Consider the following 27,819-nt stretch of genomic DNA (forward strand, 5'->3'; position numbering starts at 1 on the left):
TTTAAGTATGTAATGAAAATAATGCAATCTATTAACAAAATCTAAATTTGTCAACATAAAAATAAAATGCAAAATATAAAATCATATTATTAATGAATCATAATGCTTTACTGGATCAAATCCATATAACTAAAATGTTTATGCCATGGCTTGGTTCTAATAAATATCATCGGGAAACATTTATTGTTTGCTAAACTTATTTTTTGTAGTATTTTCAGTAAATAAAAAGCATAAATTGTATAATATGGCAACATATGATAAAATGTGTTAAATTCAACATCCTTTTTCCTTTTTGAATGTCTCACGGACTATAAGTCTATAACCCAATTTATGTTAATCTATTTGTTCAGATTTCATAAATTATTAGAAAATTATTAAAATTACAAAATAAAAAAAGAATAAATAGTATATCTTGTTTAGACAGCTATTTTCTGTGAAGATCAATCAAAAATGAAATGTAGAATATATATGAGTAACTGATAATTTAAGTACTTGGTTATGGTATATCTTGTGTACACAGCTATTTTATTAAACAAATAGAATAAAAAAATAACTAAAGTTTGTTTAATTAAATGGTTTATAATATATTTTTTTTTGAAATAGACTAAGTTAGGTAGAAAAGATAAATTAACCATTTATGGAGAAATTCCTTTTAATTGTTATTATTCTCCAAAAGAAATGTAATAAAAAGAAAAAAATAGGTATGGAAGCAGAATTGATCTGGTCACCTGTAGAACTAGAAGAGAATGACACAAACCACTAAGCTAAGGTAAAAATTTACAATGATTTGGCATCCCACAAATATATATGAATTGTGGCGCTTAAAATCTTTGTTTTATGGGCTTTAGTCAAGGGTCCTGCTCTCTGTTTAGATGTTATTTGATAGGTCATAGACTTCAGTGATCCTGAACTAGTTCAATGATCTCGCAAAAAAAAAAAAGAAAGAAAGAAAGAAGAAAAAATTTGATCTCACGTTATGGAACGTATAGTAATTGGTTTCTTTACCTTTTATTATTTTTCCTTGCAATAACTTAAACGTAATAATTTCATATACTTAACATTTGGTAATTTTTCAAATGAATATAATCAATTAAAGTTTCATATAATATTCAATTTAATCAAAACAAATAACTTCATGCAAAATTTATTGAAATAATCAAACAAAGTCGCGCTTTAAAATCAAAATCTAGTATTCATTTAATATACAGCCCCTAACGGGGTTCAAAAAGGACACCATGTGGGAGGATGATGACTTTGAACTTCGTTTTGAGAATTTCTAGTAGTTCACTCCCTGCAAAAAAGAGAGAAATTGAAGATTGTTGTAATATCACATCCAATCTTCCTTGAGAACTGGATTACTCAGCTACTTCACGAGCTTTGTCTCTTTCTTCCTCACCCTGTTCAGATCTTTCTTCCTCACATCAAATGAATAAATTAAAGTTTCATATAATATTCAATTTAATCAAAACAAATAACTTCATGCAAAATTTATTGAAATAATCAAACAAAGGCGCGCTTTAAAATCAAAATCTAGTATTCATTTAATATACAGCCCCTAACGGGGCTCAAAAAGGACACCATGTGGGAGTATGATGCCTTTGAACTTCGTTTTGAGAATTTCTAGTAGTTCACTCCCTGCAAAAAAGAGAGAAATTGAAGATTGTTGTAATATCACATCCAATCTTCCTTGAGAACTGAAAAAATTCCATGAAGAAGAGCTATTCCTGTAATCCTTGGGATGTGTTTAAGCGTAAAATGAGTTGCACAATAATGTCACTTTTGATAATCTTTTCCGTACAAAATGGTAGTAAATTTCAATATGTTTCGAGTGAACATGATGAATAAGATTGGCAGTCATATAAGTTTTTTGATGTTATCACAATAGATCTGAACAGGGTGAGGAAGAAAGAGACAAAGCTCGTGAAGTAGCTGAGTAATCCAGTGATACTCAGCAAAAGCAAAGGCAAGCGAGCGGTATTCAGACTCAGCACTAGAAAGAGAGATTGTAGGTTCTTTCTTGACGTGCTATGAAATAAGATTGGGACCAAGAAAAATAGCATAGCCAGAGGTAGAGCGCTAAGTGTCAGGATAACCTGCCCAATCTGCATCAACAAAAGAAAGTAGACCCCGCTAAGGTGTTCCTCAGAGGAACTAGTCCAAGCACATGTCTCCTTTATCTGTTTTCAGCCAGCCTTCTTTCTTCCTTTCGTCAAAGCCTTTATGTTCATGGAATACTCACTTCACTATGTGTAGCTCGTTCCCCTCTCTTGAAAGCCGAACTGGCGCCTTCTTTTGATAATCAAAAGCATTTGCTGGAACAAGAATTAATTCATCTCTTTTTTTTTTTCACTGACGCAGGGCAACTCTGTTGAATCAATGCTCTAGTGATTTAGGAAATGGTCATGCTGATAAGAGGCCAGTCGATGAATGTAAGAGTGGAACCAAGGAAGACTTTTGAAAATCAGTCCTTCAACGAAAGAAATCTACTTCTGAATTGTCATCTCATATTCTTTGTTCCGTCCCTGGTCAAAGTTTCCTACATGTTCTTTTCTAAAACACGTAACTCCTTATTTCTTACTTAACTTTCCACACATAGATTTTTACTTGTTTAAAAGACTTAATTAGGGTATCAAGCAAATGCCACCTTGCTTGAATATGGGAAATGGTCAATTTTGACCCTAACAATTCCAGTCATGCCAAATACATTCCGAACAAATGGTCAAATGCTAAATATAACCTCAATTCAATTATAATTCAAAAAAACTATTCGAACTTCTTAAAACATAAATCTACATTGACTTTAACGAAATTTAATCAACTGTTAACAAGATAAAACAACGCTATTTTGATCTAATTTTTATTTTTAAAACATGTTTATTCCAAGATTCGAACATATACGTTGATACCCTTTGAAATGGGCACACTAACCACTAGACTACAGTAACTTTTTGAAATATTCTTACAAATTTGAAAAATATATACTACTACACTTATTCATCTTATCCAAGTGAAACTTTGGTGATGGTTATTTCTGATTTATGTAAATATAATAACATGTTTTTAAACTATTATATTGTACTAAAATAGAAATAATAAAATATTTATACTTATACGAAATTAAATATACTTACAACTTTGAAAACATTTATAAATTTTTTATATAAATTATTTTAAAATTTAAACCTTTAATGGTAATTTTCTTTCTTTTAAAATTTATATAATATACTATATATTTTATGTTTCTATATTTTAGTTATTGTTTAATATGTCTAATATTTTGAACAAAATATCTTAGTGAAAGAAAGATAAAACGCCTCTTAACATTTTGAAAACAAATCACAAATATATAATATTAACTTTGAAAATAAAATAAATTTCCACTTAATTTTAAAAATTAAGAATAATTTTTATTATTTTTTTATAGATAGCTTCAAATTTTAAAGTATATTAAATTTCGTATAATTATAAATATTCTATTATTTATATTTTAGTAAGATATAATTTTCTATTAAAGATACAATAAGTAAAACATGTTAATGTATTTATATAAATCAGAAACAATCATCACCAAAGTTTTGATTTGATAAAATGAAAAGGTATAGTAGTTTATATAATTTCAAATTTGTAATAATGTTTCAAAAAGTTACTTACTCTAGTAGTTAGTGTGCCCCTTTAAAATGACATCATGGAACGGTTCGAGTCCCGGAATTCACATATTTTGGTTAGAAAAACTTAGATCAAAACGACGTTGTTTTATCTTGTTAATAGTTGACTAACTTCTTTTAGAGGCAATGCAGATTTATGGTCGTTTTAAGAACTCCGGATACTTCTTTTAATTATAATTGAGTTAATGTCGTATATAGCACTGACCATTTGTTCGGGTCGTATTTGGCACATCTGAAATTGTTGGAGTCGAAATTGACCATTTTCCCGCTTGAATATGCTTAATTAATTCTTTCATGTAGAACACCATTTTCAGAAAATTTGATTGTAAAACTATTGAAGGTAATAGTCAGTACTGGTCCTACACTTTTGAAGGCTAAAAGCCAAAATTAAATAAAGGCCGAAATAAAATGGGTTCGCAGTCATGGGTTGTTGAACCCAGCACCTCAAACCAGAGCAGGTAATCTCAAGACCACTAGGCTAAAGTCATATTTGAATATTTTTTGGCCGCTAAACTATCTATTTTTGTGGCGGCCGGAAACCCATGTTTCCTCTGCTTGTGGCCAGGGCCGGCACTGGTAATAGTATTCCACTCTTAACATTTTCCACATTTTCGATTATTTTTGAGAAAGCTGCTTGATATCTTCTAGAATATATTATTTTGTGCATGTGTAACCAAGATCTTCAGGAATTTTTTAAAATAGTGTATAAAACTAAATCCTATATGGGGGTGTATTGGATTTTAGTTTTTCTTAGAATTGGTGGCTTTTAAGTGGATTTTGAAGATGTTTGGGTGATTTTGGTGGAATTGAAAAATAAAGTAAGTCTAGTGGAAATTTAGTAAGATTTATGTATAAATTTGGATGGTTTAGCAATGAAAATGAGAGAAAGTGAAAAACAAATTGAAGAAAATTTATTTGATTTTATCTTTACAAAAATAAAATAAAATGATATGATATTAAATAGACCTGAAGAAATTGAAAGATATATTCTGATATATTTTCAACTTTTACAAATTATCTAAAATGATATAATTTTTATTTTTGATTTTCAAATGTAGTTTTCTATAGAAATTTAAATTTGATATTGGCATTATTTCAGATTTTGGTTCGAATGAAGTTTTTTCAACATTTTAATAATTATTTTTAAAATCAAAAATAAAACGTAAAAGAATATTAAAGATAATTTAAAATATCATCATAAAATATGGTATTTCAGTTCTTTTATTTTGACTATAAATTGTTTTTAAAATCATTTTGATAGGTTTTACTGATGAAATTTCTTATTTTTAGTTTTGCTTTTAAAGAAGGGTTTATTTTAACAAATGACCTAATGGTTAAACACACAATAATTTTTAATGAATTTTTCGTTTCGTCATGTTCACCCTAAAAGTCCAATTACTTCATAAAATATCATATTTCTTTAAATTTTTATTTTTTGAAATATGTTAATTTTAGTAAAACGTTCTTATCTTCATCACTTATTTATGAAAATATAATTGTCTTCAATATCACCAACCACCACTAAGAACCACAACCAAGCTTTAAATGCACTACAAATCAATTTGTGCATTTTTTGAATCTTATTTCCTACACACAAAATCATTTATCTTGAATTCCTCTCTCGTTTCATCCTAAAACTCAAAGTTTTGGATTTCAAGATTTTATTTTTATTTAAGATGCTCAAGTTTGATGAATCTTGTTCAGGTGAATAACGAGTGGATGTCTTTCAATAAGAAGTTATGGGTTTTAGAGAAGGTAGAGACGAACTTTTATTAGATCTATGTTATGATATTTGAAATTTTCAGATATATTTCGCGTAACCGAAAACACTTCTAAGGAAATCTTCTGATCAAGGTATAGGTTGGTTAGTTATACTATCTATTTTTTTTTGTACCAAAAAAAAAATTGAGTAGATTTTTGAGACGTCTTCTTAAAAGCGAAATTAGTTTTCTAATTGACCAAAATTTTCATAAATTTAACTTTTCATAGAAAGCTACAAAATAGTCTACTGTTAGGAGACTTCTGGAAAAGTATCCTCATATGTCAGAAAAAGTTTCGAGGTTTCGCAAGAAATCAACTCTGGTTAGTTTTGTAATTGATAAAAAAATTAAAAAATTGTTTTTGAAATTAATTGATTAGAAAAATTTGAGAAAATTTCTACATAAGTTTGATCTATTTTATTCGGAGATTTTGTAAAACCCTTTGGTTTTGAGAGCAATATTTTTCAGGAAGTCTTCTCTTATAAATTCAAACATAATCAGTTACAAAACTAACCTACGTAAACTTTTTGCGATACTTGGAAGACTTCATGTGACAATAAAAAGACATATTTTGTAGTTTACTCACATCAGACTTTTCCAGAAGTCATTTTATGAAAAAAATCAAATTCTGCAAATTTTTCAATTGCAAAATTAATTTTATTATCAAATAAAACTTCTACAGAGGTCTGCTCACGTAAAATTGAAAATTTTCCATTTGTAATTGAAAAATAACCTAAAGAGGAAACTTCAGGGGAAGTGTGCTTGAGTAGACTTCTCAAAAAGTCTTCTCCGTTAATTTAGTAAAATGAACTTTTCTTTAAATTTATAACAAACTTTGAAGACTTTCTTATTCATTCATGAGTGTATTTATTAATTTTGGACCTCCTAGATAAATTTGATAACTTTATTGTATATAATGAAGAGGTTAGCAATATTGTTGTTTATTTATGTTTCTAGCTATGAGAGCATACTTCTTACTCTTATAATGTTTTTGAAGATGGTGTTTTATGTTCGTTAATGTGCTTAGATATCATGTTTTTGCAGATAACTATTCAGTTACAAAAGTTCACTATAGAAGTCTAATGCAAAAAAATATTTTTAAAAAATTAGCGATGTTGGATGTTTAAACTTATACTTTCTGTTTTAACCTTTGTGATATTAAAAATGTGATACGTTTGAACTTTGTTATGTTAAACTTATGTCAAGTGTTATTTTATTATAATTTTGTGTGTAATAACTATACCTTGTTATCATCATTATAATCTAAATTACACAAAATTTATACGGGACAACACATAAGCCTTCCTTTAAGTTGCACAACCATAGTCCTACTAAATGATTTACAACTATAATATAAGAAATTATCTGCAAAATAATCTCTTGCAACTGCTAGGCATCTGATGCCCAGTCTTTACCATCGATATTCGCCATAATTCCCTCTGCTCCTTTCTCTAGTAACTCCTCAGCGGTTGTTACAAGAACATGAAAGAACTAAGAATTGTTATTAAACTATCTTTTAATAGATTGACGAAGATAAAATGGACATATTGCTTAGAACATTATATAAATATCTTTTAATAGATTGACGAAGATAAAATGGATGTATTTCTTAGAACATTATATAAAATATCAAAACAAAAGCTTTTCTTTACATGTTTTTTCAGTGTGCATCAAATAGCTGTAAGTAAAACATGATTCGGAACACTATCCAAAATATTCAAAAGTATCTTATATAAAATACTTCTTTTAAGAAGTCTACTAGTGCATTATAACTTAGCAGGCTTCTCAGAGAAGTCTGCTAACACTAAGCAAAACTAAAATATTAGTGAATTTTTTAATATTCCACTTAAATATTAGTTTAGCACACTTCTACTTGACAAGTCTGCTAATAAAGTCCGATATACAGTCTTCAGATTTAAAAACATGTAAACCCAAAATGATAAAGATGGTTTCAAAATAGAAAAAAAAACTTGAAAATAGAAATTTTAAGCTTGAACAAGAAGAAAACAATTAAAATAAATTTAGTATATATATTTGTTTGAATCTAACACACAAAAAAAATATATTTTATATTGTTTGAAACTAGATCTTTTACAACTAAAATAAAAAATATATATATATAATCAAAATGAGTTTTTTTTTATTTGGTTTTAACACACACAAAATAAATAAATATATCAAATTTAAAGATCTATATTTTACTTTTAAAAAGAGAAAGATAAATAATGAAAATAAAAATTTAAGCTAAAATAATAATAAAAACAATCAAATTAATTTGAATCTATAACTTTACTCAGATATAACTCACAAAGACACAAAATAATTGGTGAAAAAAATAAAATCTTACCAATTGTGACAATTTACATAGCAGTTTTGTTTAGAGGTCTACTAGTGTATTACAACTTAGCAGACATCTAGAGAAGTCTTCTAATGAAGTCTTAAGTCTGATATATCCTCACACATGAAAATCTGCATATCCAGAAACTTTAATTTAAAAAACAGTCCGAGAAAAACATTGATGATATGACTTGTTAAGACTAATTAATAAGAAAACAATCACATTAGGTTGGTTTTATATTTTTATTCGAATGTACAGTTTTATTTGAATATAATGCACAAAACCTCAAAAATATACATCTAAAATTTTTAAAAATATTATGAGGAGAAGATGAAAACTATGGAACGAAAAACCCGTAAAAGTCAAGATAAAGTTGTGAGGAAAAGATGATATATATTGGTATAAAATTTGGTGTTGTAAAATTAAGGGAGACTAAAAAAAAGTTAGAGGGTTTCAGAAAGAGAAACATTATAATTTTGTTGCACCTATTTAAACAAAAGAAAGAATATGTGTAAAAAAATTTAAAATATGGAGATAAAATTTCAGTTCAGTTAAGATTTTTGATATAAAAGACTTCTTGAAAAATATGTTAGTGCATTACAGTTTAGAGAATTCTCCTAATCCTGAATTTACTTTACATTCCAGAAGACTTCGTTGATCGGAACGACCCTCTACTCCACTGGACAAGCTCCCCATCTGAAAACATGAAGTGGTTTCTTCAACCACGGAACTGTCAGGCAGGGCTGGATGCACGTTTATGAGTACGGGGTCACGTGCCCCGACTACTTTTATAATAAATACTTTGCGTCATGGCTTAATAAAATGTGTTAAGTAGTTCGGTGGCTTATAGTCCCCCCCAATAAGTTTGGAGCAAGGTTCAATGTCCCCTATTTTCAACTTCTACTTTACCCATTTTCTCTTATTTCTTCAACAGCTTCTTTCCTACATTTAATTTATTGCTAATTTCATTTACACCACCTTCTTTTCCATTTCATGTAAGAAATCTAGCTAACTCACGTGTATATATATATATATATATATATATATATATAACACTTATTTAATTTACATCATTAGTTCAAAAATACTATACTTTCTGATAAACTATTTAGACAATAAGACACCTAAATTAAATTTTGAAAAAGAAATATTAAAATCTAAAATAGTTTAAGATTAGTTTGGTTTATGCATGGTACCAAATTTAAATGTAATATAATTCTAAGCTTAATTTTGCTAGTTATTCTTATTGTATATTATATATAATTTTGATTAAAAAGTAATTAATTTATAAATATATTGTTCCCACGATTAAAGGCATTTCTAGATTCGCCGACCGAACCACCACTGGTTACAGAGAGCTGACAGCACCAGATGGAGCCGAGCCGAAGAGGCACCAGAAACCTCCACGAACATGCGATATTTGAGAAGACTCGGATTGGGAGAGATCTCTCTAACGATGAAGCAAGGGAATCAAAGATCTGGAAGAAAGGAACTCCAAAAGTACAACATGTGCTGCCACAGTTGCATTCAAGAGACTGGATCTAGAAAGGGAAAAATCATCGATTCTTGAATATTGGATCCTAAACGCTGACTCCGCCATTAACCTGAAACCCCTAACCTTTCCATCCCTAAAAGAAAAACTGTATGTAATTTTGTTAATGTAGATACATCAGTCTAGAGTTCTCTGTTGCAGACTTTGTTGATTACACTACAAGAAAACGCGTCTATAACAACGACCTGTTACGAGGAAATTATTTCCTCGTAAATTTACGTGGTTCTTATGACGAAGTTACGAATAAATAAATATTCGTCGTAAAGGAGTTGTAAAGTTACAACGATAACGTTTCGTCGTAAACCCAATGTAATTTTACGAGGCTTTTACGTGGAAAGCCCAATTCATCGTAAACGCATAGGTCGGTTCACAATTCTATTTTGGTCAATCAAGACGATTATCCTACAAATTTAAATATAAAACTAGTTTGGTTAGTGCACTTCATCGACTCGGCCATCTCTCCGAAAGATAATTTCTAATTTATCTTTTTTGCCAAATAGAACATAGCTCGATGAGTTAATACAATCACTATGTAGAAAAAGATATAGGGTATGACTTTCTTTATTAGTCTATCAATTGGTCTATATAAATAAATGAGATACATGATCTAGTCTACCCATTTGTGAAGTCAAAAAGAACCTTTAACTTCATGTCCAAATAGAATAAAAGTGGTAAAAAAAGTTGGAAATAAAGCATCTCGAATAAACGGATTCATGATAATCCTTTATTTACTAAAAAAATTTAGTGGGTAAGAATATTAAATGGTATATATTTTTAAGGGAAATTACCTATAATAACACACATTTCTTATGTAATGACTAGAATAACATACAAAGAGTAAGAAAGGAAGAAAAAGTAATGTAAAGTCCAAAATACCCAATCAATTAGATTAATTAAATTTAAAATTAAAAAAAACACTAAAAAGGTAACAATTAAGAAAAAAACATTCTTAAACTAAGACCAGAAAAAAGTCCATTTCCCCACTAATGAACCCCTAATCTCTATCGATTTTTCTGTTCTCAAATCTCTTCATTTTTTACTCGATTTCGCAGAGAATCGATCTTGCTCTTACCCTTCTCTACCTTCAAAAGCTTCAATTCACAAGGGAAGAAAATTTGAATCCCAGAAATTCGACGAACCCTTAATCCCCTTTCTAAAATTATGGGGAACCCTAAAACGTAAGAGGATCTTTTCCTGTTTGAGTTTTATCTTCGCATGGATACTCTAAGTAGCTTTCTCGGTAGTATAGTGACTGTTACTTGATCAAATCGTTAACCTTTGTTGATAAATTTATGGTCCCCAGGTTCGAACAGGTCGTTTGTCACTGCACTATGCATTATCACTACCCTATCTCCTGCTCTTGTATCTTCTGGGTTTCTTCCTGCATTTTCTGAGGATACTGTAAGAGCAGTAAATGTAAGTAGTCCCTTTGATTCTTATGTTTCAGTGGAAGTTGTTTTTTTGGGGTCAACCAGTGGAAGTTCTTTAATTCTTTTAATGTTGCTAATGTGGTTGTTGACATGATATGAAGTAGAATACTGGTTTCTCTTGGAAAGTCCCACAGAACTGCAAGTTTTTGAGTCTGGATCCATCTTTCTTTTCTCTGTTTTTACGGTCGTAAGGAAATCATGTTTGTTTTTTTGCTTGCAGTCTTGATTCACTTCGGAGATATGATGAGTTTATGTATGAAGAAGAGAGCAAGCCACCAGGAGAATCCCAAGAGTGAAGTGTGTATGTATTTACAAATGTATATAGAGATTTGTTTCTGTTACATGACTAAGAAGAAGAAAGATGGAAGCCAAGTTTTGTAAACATCATCAATCGTTCTAAAAAAGAAACACACAACACAAATGTCTTGTTTGTTGTGCCCAAAGAGCCCATTTTTCTTCTGCGGCACTCTTTGTCTCGTGCGATATATAGATCAACAACACTTACATTTCAGTTAGAGTACTCTTATATGTTTTCATCTTTTAAAAGAGCAACTATGAATACTAATGTGGTACTAAGTAAACTTTCAAACCTAATGCAGACTATGCGATATAGTCTGACTTGAACAAAATTCAAGCTACATGAGACTATATGGATTCGGCTTGATACATTGGCGAATTGAATTTTGTACTTCTTCCGAATTAATGTAATGTTTGGTGTCTTTGCACAGTTATGTTTTCATATTACAAAGATGTGCAATCTTTTGAAATAGCCACTTATAAAAGAGGACATGGTGACTTGGAGAAAAAGAAGTTTTATGTCTAAAACTAGGGTTTAGTAACTGGTTCAATTAGAGTAAATAGGAGTCCTAATATAGTTCTACTTAGTTAATTTGAGGATGAAAAAAGTTTGTCGCTTCTTAAAAGTCTGTCGTAAGATACACTAAAACATGCTGTCACATATTAGTTTTGTTATTAATTTATAAGTCTGTAATGAAAATATACTTATTCGGAAAGTTTGTCGTTTTTAAACAAATTTTTTTAAGTCTGCTATATAGGAACGAAAAAATCTACCAAATCATAAAAAGTCTACGAGAAAAATCTCCTTGCTGAGTATAAAAGTCTACAATATATCATAAGTTTGCTATCATAAAATAAAAGTCTGCAAAAAAAATCTGCCAACAGAAAACAAATCTGTGGAAGTGATTAAATCTACTATCATATGCGATAGAATATTTTCAAAAAGTTTGTTATGATAAAAAGTCTGCCGCAATAAATCTGCACAAAGAAATAAATATGCCAGAGATTAACAAATCTGCCATAGAGTGTTGCAGATTTTTTATGGTAGACTTATTTGACAGTTCCGAAAATAATTTTTTTTTTAATATCTGGCAAAAAATATTAATGGCAGTTTCTGTAAATATGCTTTTTTGTTAACAAGAAAACAAGGGCATTCTGGGTATAAAAAACAATCTAGTAATTAAAAATAATTATATGTTATTCCAGTAATAATAACATGAATTGATGTTATTTAAGTAATCTTCCCTATTTTTAATAGCTTGGAGGATTAAAAACATGACTATTTCTTTTCAATTGGCTGTTTCTGCATTAATTATTACTTCATCAATCTTACTGATTGTTAATGTCAGACCTTCTTGTATATTTTTCTGGTAGAAGCATTAATAAATCCTTAATCAAACCACTGGATCAAATGATCTTCCACTCATCAATTTTATTTAGATAGTATATTTAATATTGGTTAAATACTTATGTTAATTCATTCCAATCACTTTAATGTAGATTTGATTAGATATGGTTCCATAACATAAATGTCATTTTAAGTGCCATAAATATATACACTACATTTTTGTAATTTTTTTTAACACTGGATAAGAACATTACATTATATATATGATGATCATCTACATGCAATATATGCAATTTTGATGAAAACTCTATAGATAATGGTTCCACAATGAAGCTCACCCCAACACACTTGGATCGACTGACGGTTCTGCATATAAGACATCATCGATTGACAACATTTCTCCTCAACAGACACAACGAACGGTTCTTCCTACAGTAGTCTGAAATCTCCGATAAACTTCGCATCATATAATCTGAAAGAAATTGCATAGTTTAAGATCCGAACCATAGACCACGTAGAAGCCTTTAAATCTACCAATAAGTAAGGTGCTTCCACACATTTTTTTCTAACTTACCAAACAACTTTCTAAATATAGAGTTCGAAATATTTTAACCTTACTAAAATATTCTACTAAATGTCCCTTACCTAACGAATTCTACACAATATCCCTATAAATAAGAAATAAGAAATAAATAATAAAATAATAAAATAATAAATAGAATTTTTCTTTGACATAAGAGCATAAAAATATATAGACTTGAACACTAAATTTAGTTGCCGATACCATATATAAAACTAAGTTAACCACTTTCTAAATCTTATCTTCGAAATATATTAAACAACATCTTAATTCAAAGGAATATCTGCACGCCTACTTTCATATAATTTTCATTTTAAGTCTGAATATAATGTGTGGACAATTTTATAAGGAAATTGTTCAGTATTTGATTATAATGGGTCTGGATTAATTTAAATAAGAAATATATGGAGCAAATTCGTGAAACTATAATATTGATTAATATAATTGTTTAAAATTTACTAAAATTACAAAATGTATAAAAGAAACAGTTACATAAAATATTGTTGTGATAACAGATGATATAACAGGCCATGTAGCAGTCACGAAGAACTTGACAAAACACAACATGAGATGTGATAACTATTGTCCAAGATGTAGAGAACCAGAAGAATCTGTTACACATGCGATTTTTGAATGTCCATCAGCCCTACAATTTTGGGCCTTATCAGCAACGCCATTGAGTCCCGATATCTTTCCAGTCTTTAGTATTTATACTAGTATGGATTATCTCTTATGGCGAAAGAACAGTATTGCAGAGCCAGATTCAGATAGATACCCTTATCCATGGATAATTTGATACATTTGGAAGGTCGGAAATGATCGATAAACTTTTTAGGGGAATAGACAGAGATCCTTCGGAGCTTATCCGTTATGCAGAAAGTGAATGTCAAGCCTGGTTCAACACAAATGAGATGGTGCCACCAACTCCTCAGGACCATAGTATTGAAGTACCTCAAGTCTTAAGCTTGAATAATATATGTATGATAGACGACTCATGGACTTCTACATCACAGTTCAGCGGGTATGGATGGGTTTGGAAGGACTGCTTCAGAAAGATTCAGTTCATGGGTACACGAAGTTACATTAGACGAGAGTGTGCCCTGCATTCAGAAGTGGAAGCACTGAGATGGGTGATGGAGAATATGTTGCAGCATTCGACATGTCAGAATTTGGGACGGATTGCAAGGATTTGATCGCCATGATTAAAGAACCTCATGCCTGGCCAAACTTTGCAACAGAATTGGAGAGGATAGAGACTCTAAAAATATGTTTCCCGGACTTCAAGATTAACTATATTCCACGAGCGCAAAATTGGACATCAAGTTCCTTAGCCAGGACTGCACGGTCTTTCCATAGAGAACTCTATTTTATTGGTTGTTCTATTCCGGCCTGGTTATCCATGCCATATATAGTATAAGTAATAGAATAGTTTTTTGATGTAAAAAAAATGATACAAACAAATATTAAAAAGAAATACCCTATGATATTACTAAAAAAGTTTGTTTTCACAAATATACTCTAGGGATCAAAATGATCAAAATATTTCATTAAAGAGGTAAATATACACTTATACTCATTGGGTTAACTAATCTATACCTTAGGGTTTAGAGTTGAAGGGTAGAGATTTGGGATTGAGGTTTAGAAATTTATAAAATAACAAATAAATAGTAAAAATTTGAAAATGAAAAATTTAAAATAGTTTTAAAAGTATTTTTAAATTTCAAAAAGAAAATTTGAAAAAAATCTAAAAACAAAATTTCAAAAAAGTTTATAAAGAGTTCGAATTTGAAAACATATAATCTGAAACTATAACTTTTTATTTTATTTTTATTTTATTTTTTTAGTTATATATCTAGTGTATAAGAGTCTTTTCTCCTGTTAAATGAAACATTTTGGTCATTTCTTATTTCCTTATTGTGTCTTTTTTGACAAAAAAAGCTTTTTTGACAAAAAAATTGAATTCTCCAGATTTTAAATATATAAAGCCCGTTCAGAAAAGAAAAAATCAAAAATGTACACACCCAAAACTGTGTAAATAAATGTAGCATAAAATTTTGAATATATTAAAACCTAAAATTATCTAATTAAATTTCGATGAAAATAATACCCGTGCACGACTCTAGTGGTATCTTATTTCGTCAACCCATCAAAACAAGGAAGTTTTATTTAGACCAAGAAGTATAACATTAATATTCACTGGAGATTTAATCCCTTTTGTTTCTTTTGTAAACATACATAATATTTTTAAATTAAAAATTAACATGATTGTCTCTACCAAAATATATATACAAAACTACTTTTTCTCTAACTGGACTAAAACTAAAACTAGAAAACGGAGAGATAGAGAAACAGAAAAAGAAAGATGTGAGAGAGAGAGAGAGATACATCACGGGTGTCGAATAAAAAGAACGAGAGAGAGAGACAGAGAGAGAGAGGGTGTCGAATAAAAAGAACGAGGGAGAGAGAGACCGAGATTCATCTTTAGAGTGAGAAAGAGACCGAGCACAAAGAGGGAGGATTGAGAAAGATCGAGTGGTAAGAACCATTGAGACCGAGTGGTGAAAGCTATAGAGGTCGAGCGGTAAGAGCTAGCACTCGAGAGAGATCGAGTGGTGAGAGTCAAAGAGGAGTAGTGAGAGCTAGAGAGGTCGAGTGGTAAGAGTTAGCACCCGTGATTATGGATATATCTTACGTGGTAAGAGAAACATGCATTCAGTATGTATCCAATATTGTGTACAATATATCTCAATGCAATAATTATATACATTCTTAAAATTGACCAATGCATAAATAGAACCAAGTTAAATAAAAATAAATATTATGCACACATATTTATATAACATCAGTTTCATTAATTTAAACTTTTGAAAATGAAACTAAAAATATTCTTAAAATGATCAAAGAAAGATGAACATGAAAAACAGCAATATACTAGATTTTGACCCGCACGCCCGTGCGGGTGTATATTTTTATAAAATATGTTGTTTTTCATGTCAATATTAGAGTTGGGCAAAAAATCCGAATTAAAAAATTGAACCGATCCCGATCCAAAAGAAGTACAAAACCCGAACCGAAGTTGATTAAATATCAAAATTTTGGTATTTAGAGAACTGAAACCGAATCCATTCTGAACCGAAGTATTTCAGATACCTGAATGTATTCGAAATAGATTTATATACTTATATTTTTCCGACTTAATGTATATAAAACATACAGAATATATATGGTACTTATAAGTTGGTTTAAATAGTTGAAAATATATATAAATATCTAAAATAGTTAAAGTATACTCAAATCACTAAAAATACTTAACATAACTATTGATTCTCTATCCCAATATTTAACTCAAACCAATTTATATGTTAAGTTCAGGTATTCTGATATATGTTATTCATATGTATAAGTACTATATTATTTTGTTTATATATTTTGAGAAATTTAAAGTATATAATGAATTTAAATGGGTTATCCGAATCTGAATAAACCCGCAAAGATACGAATTCACATCCGAACCAAAATTTAGAAATATCTGAATGAGACTGAAATCTTTGATCACGAAAACCCGAAACCCAAACAGACCTAAACCAAACCCAAATGGGTACCCGAACGCCCACCCCTAATTCACAATCTATTTTTTTCCTTTAAAACACATTAAACATATAATTAATAGTATTTCATACGTACTATCATATAAATAATCACATGTATTATATTTTCAATAATCAAATATATTGAAAACATTTTTTTAATAATGGTTGTTGGAAAATATTTTAGTAAAAATAACTTTTTGAATATATGTATATTTTAAATTAATTTTGATATAAATCAACTTTAAATTATTATTTTGATTTGAAATATGTATATAAAGTTAAATTTTGTTTTATGATAATTTTAAACAAATGATATTTTTAGATTACTAGAATAGCTCATTTTGATATATTTTTAAATTGACACAAATATATAGTTTCTCATAATATAATAGATTTCCAATTTTTCTTAATAAAATAAATTCATTCTTTTCTTAATATAATGCTATCTATGTGTCCAAACAATATTATATCCTTTTTATATCGCTATTCATGTTTCCAAATAAATATATTTTTTAAAAATTGATATTCATGTTTTCAAACAAACCTATTTTTTAAACTGGCATCCAAGTTTCCAAACAAACATCTTTTTAAAAATTGTTATCTATGTTTCCAAAATCCTAATTTGTACTTCAATTTTAATAATATAGATTAAAATAGTAAATTCCTATATATTGTTATAAAATCACCGTTTATAATAAAAACTATAGATGCAATGGAATCGGCCAATCAGGTCATAAATAGACAACAATTTAATTAATGATTTATTTATGCATATAACAAAATACGTTGTGATTTAAGATTAGCAAAATGATTTTCCATATTTTAGCTATTGTCAGATATTGTGCATATCTACTAAGATTGTTTTTTGAAATTTAAGGTAATTAACATTTAAAAAGATATTCCATTAACTATACTTGATTTTCGATTTTATTAAAAAATATTTTGTATTAATGGCACAAGCTGATAATATTAAGAAGAATTAAGGGTGATTTTTATTGTACTTCACTTGTAATAAAATAGATATTAAACCAAATGTTTAAAAAAAATTCTAATTCATGTTACACAGTTATTTGCTAGTGAAGTTCTCATCAATTATATTACTACATTTATTTGCTAGTGAAGTTTTAATGTTATTTCAATTAGATGTCGGCAGCTGATTTAACAATTTTGGTTTACTAATATTAATAAACTAATTTATGCAGAGACTGTGATTTTGGCCAACGAAATATGTATACTGTTTACAGTATACTTTGCTTCAAAAAGAAAAAAAAATTGTGTGATATACAAATATTAGTGGGTGGTTATTAAAAATAAATGTTAGTGGGTATGCAAAACTTTAATGGGCTTGTAATGCTGTGAAAGATTACGAATAAATTAGGGGATAGATTAGTAAAGTTATGAGTGAATACCAGTGGAAAATATTGTAAATATTAAGAAAAACTTAGAGTTAACTTCTAATTATACTTCAGTTTTAATAGTTTAGATATACCCGGTCAGGCTATATGAGTTTTGTCCAAAATATATATCAACATTGGAAGATCTTTGTTTTAAGGAAAACTAAATTTAACCCACATGACCAAATTTTTTTTTATTCTAAGTAGTTAATTTATGAGTGTTCATATTTTTAATAGTTGGTAAACTATGTTATCTTTCTAATCAGTTTTAGATGTTAAAACAATAAAATGATGTATTATATAACTCATTTATCATTTGATAACTTTATGCAAAATGGACCATTTACTATTGTATTTCTTATGAAATATATAACTTAATATGATTCGGTTTTAAATATACATTTCAAAGCCGGTTATGATAAGCTGTGTTGTTGCTTTTATGTGAGTCGCAAATTCCTTTATATACCAAATAGTTCTAATACTTCTAACACTTATAAAAAAATATAATTATTTTAAAACTTAAAAGAAAGGAAATCTAAAGTAGAAATAAAGGAAATTTAAATTAGAAATAAAGGAATATAATCTGTATATATTAGGTTATAAATTCCATATTACTACTATACTAAATTAGTAACTTAAATTTTAGTTTTCTACTAGGATAAGATCCGCGTTCTGCGCGGAATGAGATAAATATAAAAAATAATAGATTCAAAATATTAAATTGTATTTTGCATGGTTAGAATAATATAAGGTGAAGTATATAAAACGGTCAAGTATATATGTGATAAAATTGAAATATCATTGAAGCACTAAGTGGACTGTATTTCATGGACCTTAATTCATAAACTTGTCCGTTTATATTTGGTGCACCTTATGTGTATGGACTCAAAATAAATTTGTTGAACCTTTGTTATAGGAATCAAAGGGAAAAAAAGTTAGAGAGATTTGAGTACTGAAAAGATGAGTGTTTGAAGTATGTAGTTCCTTCTTCGGTAAATATATAAGTTCCAATTCAGTCTGCCATAAACTGCAATTAAAAATCTAATCCCCTTCTTATTATTTGAGGAGACCATTTGATAACTAACCTTTAGTTCATGTGTTATTTTCAATTGTGCCATTTCCTATGTGTCAATCCCACAAGCTCTCTCACACCCTATATTAAAAGACCCTTTGTTAACTAGACAAATTACAAAATTTGCCATTGATCATTATAATATAACTTGACTAATATACTATAATCTTCTTCATTATTGACAAACAACAATTAAAACGTCTACAATTAATGAAATATTGTAACTATTTTCGGAAATATATTTATTACTTAGTCTATTATATGGTTTTAGACATAATAAATTATTGAGGCATATTGTACTTTCAGAATATATTGTAGGACTATATAGAAATCGAATATGACGATGAGTTTTCACACGACGATGTATTTTTTTTTGACATCACGACGATGTATTAAAACGTAACTATCATTATTTTTATAGAAAAACCTAATTTATTTCTTTGGAAACTGTTTTTATATAAAAACCATATTTTATTTCTTTGTCAATGTTTGAGTCATTGTGGCTTACTGAGATGCAACATAGTATATATATACAAGGAGTTTATAATATGGTTTTGAATTATATTATTTCTCTATCGATGATACCTTTGTACTTTTGAATCATTGTTTTAAATTGCCATAAAACAATCCAATATTATTTTTAAAATAATGATTGCTTCACCTTTACCATAATTTTTTTATAGAGAAACCAAAATTTATTTCTTCACAGAAATGTTTGAGTCATTGTGGCTTATTGAGTTGCATGATAGTATTTTAATTTAAGGGGATATTATTTCTCTATCAATGGTACCTTTGTACTTTTGAATCACTCTTAAAATTTTTCATAAGATGATCCAAATATTATTTTTAAATACCAATTACTTCTCCTTTGCAATCAATAACTATGTTTAGTAATCGATAACTATGTTTTGTTAATGCCATAGTAAATATTAATTAGTAAATATTCACTATAATTTTGGCTATTTGTTTTTATCATTAAAACCCTAAACATACAGCAATTTCAACACATTTTCTCACCACATCATTTTTTCCAATCATTATTAACAAAACTAGAAGTACACTAGGAAACCACCAATGGCGGATTTCATTAATTTTATATAAGTTTTTGGTTCCTCTTATAGATTCAATTCCACGAACTATACTTCAACCACAAAAAATAAATAACACAAAATTTAAAAAACTCTGAAGCTTACTTTATTTACATATCCTAAATTTCGTTTAATCTTTTAATATGAAATAATATGTAAGATTTGTGTCTATGATTACCTTTCTAATACTTATATATTTAAAATTATAATTTCATTAAGCTATTTCATCCTGCGCAAGGCGCATGTTATCACCTAGTATAAGTTATAACTAGGTGATAATCCGCGCCCTGCGCGGGGTGAAATTATTTTAAAAGATGATCTGATTTTATGGAAAGAAAGAATGAATTTTATAAATTAAAATAAAAACCACACAAATATTTTTATTTATTTGTTAACTTGTGGTTTCGTTTAATTGTTTTTTCGATCATATCACATAAAATTGAATGAAAAAGTATAAACAAAAACTAATAAAAGAAATTATGATGTGAAGATAATATAAGTCCAAACTTGTGTTCATTGAAAATTCTAAATATAAGTAAAAACGAAACACATGAAATACAAAAATAAAACCATAAATTAAAAATATAAGAAATTATCAGGCTAATCAGTAAGTTCTAAAAAAGTCAGCAAGTTCTAAAAAAGTCGGTAAAAAAACAAAAAAAAAACAAAAACAGTTAGTACATTTTACCAAAACAAAAATGAGGAGTACAAACTTAGGAATAATTAAACAGAACTTCGTTCTTAGGTTTTTCGAACAACAGCTCTATGTAACTCGGTGATCTCCATAATTTTTTTTTTAATTTTGCTTGGTATAACAGTTTTGTTTGAGGCTGTTAGTGATGCTGTATAAATGAGTTTGGTTTGATATATATATATAGTCATCAAACTTAGGGATTAGGCGCAAAGATTTGAGTTTGGAACGATTGTTGTGTTGCCAATTCAATAATTTTAAATTTTCCAAAATTTACGCTTATAATATTTGGCAAAATTTTGGAAAGTATTATATTATTGTTCCAGAAATTAGGAAACAAAATTCACTATGGTATTTGACCATAGATCAAGTATATTGAATAACATATCAACAATAACTACTTCTGTGTCACCATTTATATTTATTCTTTACGTAAAAAATCTTGGAGCTTCCGTTTTGAAAGATCTACACAATCAGTCAAATATATATTGTAGCTCGTAATTCACGTTTTTACATTATACTGTTGTTGCCAAATTCACGTTTTTATATTACGTAAAAAGTCAAACCATATACCAATTGAAATTGATTTATATGATAACTTGGTATATATTTTCAGTTGATATATGATTTGGCTTTGGTTTGATATTATAATATCATATTTATAATAAGTAATAACAATAAATCTAACTTTTTACCAAAAAATAATAAATCTAACACACGTAATTTTATATATGGAAAAACAAAGTCAACACGTAAATGATGAATTTGGAAATGGTTTAATATGGAAACTACGTGGAAATGTTATATATGGGAAAACAAACTCAACACCCAATATATCAGTGTGATATGGTGAATGGCACTTTTTGTAATCTTCTAGAAAACAAAGGAAACTACGTGGCATGAGCAGATTATCGTTTGAGTTTATAATTCTATGTCTTATTATCGTTTTCACTTATAACGGAGAAGAAGGTACGATGTGCGAGATATACATGAGCTCATATTATTTTTTTAGGATATCTATGAATAAATGATGCGAGACATATGGTATATATCAGTGTGATATGGTGAATGGCACTTTTTGTAATCTTCTAGTTAATAAAGGGTTCTTTAATATATGATGTGAGAGGATTTGTGGAGCTGACACGTAGGAAATTGCAAACCTGTAAATAATACATGACGTAAAGGTTAGTTCTTTACAATGCTCCTAAAATAATATATAGAGGATGTGGATTACTAATCACGCATCAATATCATTCCGCAAAAAAGGCAACAAAATAATACGCCTTCCTATAATTGAAATGAAGGAATCAAATTTTAACATAATTAAAAAAACAAAATACATTGACCCTGAATTTATGTGTATTGCCGTAATTGATAAAATTTCAATAAATTATGATCACCAAAAATACTCTGAATATGGAAGACTGGTCCGATTTAATCGTAGAGTAATCAATTAAGGTTTTAATTACGATATATTTAGAATCGTTTGAATAATCAATAATGGCATTTTTTAAGATATGATTATGGTTGTATCATAAAAATAAAAAAAATATAAAAATTACGATAAACATAAAATATACAAATAAATATATAAATATATGTTTTCACGAAATGATGGATAAAATATAAATAAAATATAAAATATGACAACTACCACTATTATAAGTATGAGCATTATATTAACAATAAATATATAAATATATATGTTCTTGGAACAAAAATATATATATGTTCTTTTGTTGGAACAAAAATATATATATTTTTTATGTTAGTATGAGCAACGAACCAGAATATGCTTTTATGTTAGTATAACCATAATCTTATAAAATATATATTTTATGTTAGTATAACCATAATCTCTTAAAAGGGTCAAGACCAAATAACAACGGTACATTATATATATACATCACGTAAAGCACATCATGTATAGTATTGGATATTAATAACATTTATTCTCTATTCAATATAACATATGTCCATAGAATGGCATGAGAAGTAAATACTCTAGGCAAGTATGGGCTTTTAAAAAAATGGTGTGAGGTTAAATGTGGAGATGCCACATAGGAAATGGCACACATGTAATAAACACATGAACAAAAGGTTAATTTGATTAGTGGTCTCCTCAAATAATAGTAAAGGGATATACAGTCGACCAAACTGTAATTGGCAATCCCCAATTAAGGTGGCACAAAAATATTGAAATTTTGAAAGTCAATAAATACCGAATAAGAGTATTCTAGTTTCTAGGACAGTATATGCAAATTGCATTTCAAGGATTCCGTAATCTATATGGGATTGAAAATCTCAAGCCTTACTAATTGCAAATAATGGATACAGTCAATGATTGCAAGCAAGTATTTCCACAAACAATAGTATGATATTGGCTAAATTGAAGAACAAAATTGGTGTGGAGATAAATATGACTCATAAATACCCCAAATTTCCAATCATAGATTTCCTAAATAATAGTTAAGGTCATAAGTTGAATACAAAAAGGGTAAGATCCTAAAGATGAAATCCCCGATAATGAATAGTAATAGAATAAATTGAAACGTGATTTATGATAAATAGAATAAAATATCTTGGGTGATTGAAAAGTGATTTATGATAAATATAATAGAATAAAATCGTATTTAAGTATATTTTCAAATTATTTATTTCGTTGGGATTATAATACCTGACTGCTTCAAATTTTATGTGATATATATATATATATCAAATTTTAGACAGTTCGATTGGTCAAGCAACCATACATAATAGAGGAATAGGGGAACATTGTAGTAATATAAGAATGTATAAATTGTTCATTATCATAATAGAAGAATGTAAATTGGTCAGGTCGTTCAAGTTTCTGTGTGTTTTAGTTTGACAAATTAATTATTTTGCAGGTTATATACCCAATATGAGATAGGAGATGTTGTGTGCAATATCATGTTCATGAATGTTAACAAATAAAATATGAAAAAGAAGATTTGAATCAAATGTATGGAACCAAATCGATACCTTATTTAAATATGTGAGTGGCCAATTGGTTGTATCTCTAAAACCAAGCTGGTACATGAAATAAACATGTATTAATTATTGACCAGGTCACCATGTTTTATACAGTACTAGGATCGGCCCGCCCTACGGGCGGGATATACTTTACTTGTGTGTAGATATTGTAAACCTTTATCAATGTTGTTATTATCATATTATGAAAATAGTTTTGTATCCCTTATATGTAGTGTGTCTTAATGTCCCTCGCTAAATATTTTAAAATTAATGTTGTATCCGTAGAACGATGTTTAAACAAAACCGTAAAAAGATTCATGTTGAAATTCTTGTACATTTGTTGGTTTGGCACTGCCTTATTGATCTTCTTTTTCTTTATTATGTTTTCTTTTTATAAAAATTTATCGACAACAATTTTTTTTTGTTCTTTAATTTCTTATGCCGGATCTCTCTTTAACTATCTCTTTGTTTTTTTGTATTTCTGATTCACCGGATGATCCATTAAGCTTGCGAGATCCTCTATTTATACAAAATTTTAGAAGTTTCATACCTTGTATGAACGTTTTATTTTTCTATTTCACATACAAAATTAACCGACTTGTCTTTGTGCAAGTATCTCAAAGTTTGGTTTTAGAGTGAACTACTGCATAACAAAATTAAAAATGAAGCCCATTATTAATCTCCACCTGGCCCAACTTCAACCAAAAACCAAACAAAAATCCCATTTTATCTTCTTCTCCACACCAAAGAACTCCATCTTGGTTAACATCCAAGTTTCTCCGTTCACTGAATCCCTTTGCAGCTGTTTTGTCTGAACAGAACCCAAGAGCTTCTCGATTCCAATAAACTCTTGTCTATTTCTGTTGCGATGACAATCTAATCGACTCCATCGAGATTCTGTTGTCGTGTCTTTAGATCCTTAATTTACTGGATTGTCAAAAATAACTCGAACCCATGCGCCTCTACTTTGATTTACTGGATTGTCAAAAATAACTGGATTAGTAAATCATATTTGATATTGTAGTTTTCGTTAAACTGTTGAAAATATATTTTTTATTTTCATATCTAAACATTTTTAATAATAAGTAATATTAACTTTCACTACTTTTTACAATAGCTTTGATTATTTATTTTGTTTTTTATAAATCATATACTTTTTTACTATTAATATAATTCAAAATGTGATTATCTTATTTTGTTTTTACTTTCCCAACTTTCACTTAAATAAGAAATTCAACAAAATTTTAAAATTATAGTCGATTAGATTTAACACGAAAGACATGAATCATTCATCTTTTACATTTTTTTATTTCTTGAACCCAGCAATATTTTATTTTGTATTGCTTATAAAATGATAATTTATAGGTGAAATTTTAATTTTTAAAAAATATATATATTTTTAGTTAGCCATGAAACATGAAAACCTAATACTAAGTTTTATTAATTAAAAGTACATGTTTGTTTAAAGTTTTGTATATGTTGTTATATTTAAAATCCAAGAATATCATGTTGTTTGAAGTATTGATAATATGTATGTGTATATAATATATAAATTTGATACAAACATTTAAGAAAATGTATAATTACAATCATGAAAATCATTTATGCTAAACAAACCTCTGATCTCTAATAAAACTGATAAAAATAGAAAAATAATTTTAGTTAAGCACATGTGAGAATGAGATGAGATTGTGTTTTCAGTAAAGAGGATAATAACCAAAATAGAATAATGTCATAATGCAATAAAAGATAGTATTTGACAACGAATAAAAAAACTAAAAAAGTTAGAATTATAAACAAACATTAAAAAATTAGACATAATAAATATAATATTAGGGGAAGCGCGGACCAACCGCAAGGAAGACCTCTCATGTTTCTTCTACTTCCTTCTTGGTTTTGATCTCTCCATGTACAACTTTAAACTCAGTGCATAAGAAGCTTGAAAACGGTGTCTTCACTTACCAAGACGTACTCATATCCAAGAACTTGAGCTCGGTTTCTTAACTCACCATTTCTTGCTCCGGCACTTGGATCTCAACCAGCACGTCCGCGCCTGCCCCACCCTGTTTTGAAAGAAGGAACAATTATGCGGAAAACTTGAGACTCAAAGTTACAACAAAGCTTTCTTATGGTGCGATGGTGAACTCAGATACAAACCTCACGGTAATGGAAAAGGCTAGGAAGTTCAGGAAGTGGACGTGGACCGAAAGAGTCCAGGAAGTTCATCAGAGCACCAGGTCTCTCAGGGAAGGTGAACTGGCAGAGAATATCTTCTTCAACACTCGATCTTCCACCCATCTGCATATATACAAAGTGTGGTTCACATCTCACTTGCATCAATCAATGGGAATTGTTGCCTAAAGAGACATAAAGAGGCGTACCAATTAATGCAGGTAATCTTTTACTAAGTCACTGGTTGTGAGGTTCCTAGTTCTGAGCTGGGAAGATTCCATTCTCTTCTCTAGGTGTGTGCACTCCAGCACTAAACATCAATACACAACATTGTTCGGATTAGAGGACGAATAACAACAACCTGGGAAAAAAATAATCATCTCAGGAACAGACTTACCTGTACATTACAACAAATTCTTTTTCATTTTGGTTATGTTCACGGTGGCTGAAACACATTTACAAAGAAAATCTAATCAATAAACGGTATTGCTCATAACACTATATTTTCTCAGATTTAAGAACCATTTTTTTTTAAAAAGGAAGCGACTGTAATGTAAAACCACATACATGCCATCACACTGTCGTGACCAATGATATGATGTTTCCAGAAGGAAGGAAACTATTCTGTTCCCATTAACCATGAACTGGGATGATGAAAGGAAACTAACCAATGGTTTTGTCTACATAGAGAATATGACAAGAACATAAGAAAAGAAGAAAACGTAGAAGTATAGTCAAAAACATATAACTTATTCAATACCTCTCATGGTTTTGTCTACATAGAGAATATGATAAGTCTTCAGACACAGCTTTTCCAACATCCTACAAAAAAAGAAAAAATCAAATCAAGTGAGAACAACTATATATCCTCTATATATTGGTAGTTTGCTTCCCAGAATCTGGGCACGGAAGAACACCGGCAGACATTCAAGTCAGCAAGTAGAAGAGACTGCTTGACCATTATATGAGAATGAAATCTATTGGAACTGTGCAGAAAAAGCAATGAATTTGTATACTATAAGAGAGATGAGTAGAAGAGAGATGAAGAGATCACGATTTTAAGAAGAGAAATTCTGACTTATTTATACTCGATAACACAGATCTCGCTGACGCAAACGACACAATGAATAATTCGTAGTGGGCCTCTGAATTAATGGAATTAAACACATAAAGGAATCTGTTATTGAAACCGTGAGGAATCTCGATCGTCACCGTCGCCGTCGAAAGTAGAGCAACGAAAAACACATGTTTTCACGTATACAGATTAGAGTTAAGGTTGACTGGGCCGAAAAAACAGTTTGATCTTAAGCCCAATAGTAATTTCAAAAGCCCCTACGATATACAAAAACAAAAAGACGATACACAATTAAAGAAGCGTTGCATTTGGAGAGTAAGTGACAGACACGTGTCGTCTTCAGGGCTTCCAAATTACTGACGTGGCATCTGATGTGGAGGGCCCTGGAGAGAGGGAACTCTACTTTATATAAATAGATATATAAGAAAGTTTTCATTAAATGTTTTATGTTAGTCCAGTGGCAATAATAGTAATTAGCTAAGGTGGGGATGGGTATTTTCAAATTCAATCTGAGAAGGCATGGCTGTGTGACACGTCGCCATAATGGCATCCTTGTAAATATATTACCATTTCAAGGTTTCTCTTTTATTTGCTTCTGTTTTAATAATAAGGGGATAATTAAATATATAGTTAGGTATAATATTAGAGGATGATTAGTTAACTTTTTGTTTTGATAATTTTTTTAAATCCACTTTACTGATGATTTTGTCAGTTAATCTATTATTTCAAAAATGTATTAAAGTAAAGAAAATACACACACACACACACATATA

At 29.0% G+C, this 27,819-nt stretch overlaps 1 long non-coding RNA gene across 4 annotated transcripts; it reads right to left on the minus strand.

Moving 5' to 3' along the window:
* Nucleotides 1-24,365: 24,365 nt before the first annotated feature.
* On the minus strand, nucleotides 24,366-27,204 carry LOC108826810 (uncharacterized). Of its 4 annotated transcripts, none has more exons than XR_008937942.1 (7): nucleotides 26,732-27,204; nucleotides 26,539-26,651; nucleotides 26,369-26,416; nucleotides 26,181-26,281; nucleotides 25,957-26,097; nucleotides 25,653-25,862; nucleotides 24,366-24,774 (listed from the first exon to the last, which is right to left on the minus strand). It is a non-coding gene; the product is annotated as an uncharacterized LOC108826810 (long non-coding RNA). The 4 variants fall into 4 exon arrangements; XR_008937943.1 differs by having other exon boundaries at nucleotides 25,649-25,862; XR_008937944.1 differs by lacking the exon at nucleotides 24,366-24,774 and having other exon boundaries at nucleotides 25,510-25,862; nucleotides 26,732-26,793; nucleotides 27,050-27,201.
* Between the last annotated feature and the right edge of the window lie 615 nt (nucleotides 27,205-27,819).

Source organism: Raphanus sativus, chromosome 8 (assembly GCF_000801105.2).
Source record: "Raphanus sativus cultivar WK10039 chromosome 8, ASM80110v3, whole genome shotgun sequence".
NCBI lineage: Eukaryota > Viridiplantae > Streptophyta > Magnoliopsida > Brassicales > Brassicaceae > Raphanus > Raphanus sativus.